We start from the raw sequence: 1,660 nt of genomic DNA, 5'->3' as shown, positions 1-1,660 counted from the left end.
GCGGGGCCGCCCCACAGATGTGGGGCCGCCCCATAGATGTGGGGCTCACCAGGGGCCGGCAGCGGGCGCCGGGGTCGAGCAGCTGCTGGCGGAATTCCTGCTGCGGGATCTGCACTTGGGGGTCCCAGTGGGGCGGCCGTGGGGCGCGGCGCCGCCGCGGAGGGGGGAGCTGTGGGGCGGCCCCATAGATAACCCCATAGCGCCCCATAGATACCCCATAGCGCCCCATAGATGCCCCATAGCGCCCCATAGATACCCCATAGTGCCCCACAGTGACCCATAGTGCCCCATAGAGACCCCATAGCGCCCCATAGACACCCCATAGAGCCCCATAGTGCCCCACAGAACCCCACAGTGCCCCATAGATACCCCATAGCGCCCCATAGATACCCCATAGTGCCCCATAGATATCCCATAGAGCCCCACAGCGCCCCATAGATACCCCATAGTGCCCCACAGATGCCCCACAGCGCCCCATAGAACCCCACAGCGCCCCATAGTTACCCCAAAGCGCCCCATAGAACCCCACAGTGCCCCATAGATGCCCCATAGAGACCCACAGATAACCCACAGAGCCCCACTGCGCCCCACAGATAACCCATAGTGCCCCATAGAGCCCCACTGCGCCCCACAGACCCCCACAGCGCCCCATAGATACCCCATAGTGCCCCATAGATGCCCCACAGTGCCCCACAGATACCCCATAGTGCCCCATAGAGCCACACTATGCCCCATAGAACCCCACATTGCCCCATAGATGCCCCACAGCGCCCCATAGTACCCCACAGAACCCCACAGTGCCCCATAGATACCCCACAGCGCCCCACAGATATCCCATAGCGCCCCATAGATGCCCCATAGTGCCCCATAGACGCCCCATAGAACCCCACAGTGCCCCATAGATACCCCACAGCGCCCCATAGACACCCCATAGAACCCCACACTGCCCTACAGGTACCCCACAGTGCCCCATAGATGCCCCACAGATGCCCCATAGTGCCCCATAGATACCCCATAGCACCCCACAGTGCCCCACAGAACCCCACAGCGCCCCATAGATACCTCATAGCGCCCCACAGCATCCCATAGAACCCCACAGCACCCCATAGAACCCCCCAGCGCCCCATAGATGCCCCCCGGCGCCCCACAGGTACCTCCGGGGGCAGGCTGGGCTCCTCGGGCACCTCCAGCGCTGTGGGGCAGACGCCGCTCGTGGGTCCCGCCCCATAGCGCGACACCAAGGGGTCCCGGCGCCGTGGGGCCGCCCCCCGCGCGCGCTCCGCCCCACAAGTGCTCACCCGGCGGTGGGGCCGCCGCCTCCTCCTCCTCCTCCGGGATCTCCTCCACTTGTGGGGCAGAGAGGCGCCATGGGGCTCAGCCCCACAAGTGCCCGCTCTGCCCCATAGCGACCCACGGAGACCCACCCTGGCCCCATAGAGACCCACAGAATGACCCACAGAGAAAAACCCCATAGAAATGGGCCCCATAGATGCCCCCTCTGCCCCATAGATGCGCCCTCCGCCCCATAGCGACCCACGGAGACCCACCCTGCCCCATAGAGACCCACAAAATGACCCATAGATAAAAAACCCATAATAACGGGCCCCATAGACGCTCCCTCTGCCCCATAGATGCCCCTCTGCCCCATAGCGACCCACGG

At 64.4% G+C, this 1,660-nt stretch overlaps 1 long non-coding RNA gene across 1 annotated transcript; it reads right to left on the bottom strand.

The window, feature by feature from the left end:
* Nucleotides 1–7: 7 nt before the first annotated feature.
* LOC110391758 lies at nt 8–1,426 on the bottom strand. The gene is made up of 3 exons (XR_002434161.1): nt 1,299–1,426; nt 1,155–1,192; nt 8–169 (listed from the first exon to the last, which is right to left on the bottom strand). It is a non-coding gene; the product is annotated as an uncharacterized LOC110391758 (long non-coding RNA).
* Nucleotides 1,427–1,660: the final 234 nt, after the last annotated feature.

Source organism: Numida meleagris, unplaced genomic scaffold, assembly GCF_002078875.1.
Source record: "Numida meleagris isolate 19003 breed g44 Domestic line unplaced genomic scaffold, NumMel1.0 unplaced_Scaffold495, whole genome shotgun sequence".
NCBI lineage: Eukaryota > Metazoa > Chordata > Aves > Galliformes > Numididae > Numida > Numida meleagris.
This window is presented reverse-complemented; position numbering and strand designations above follow the sequence as displayed.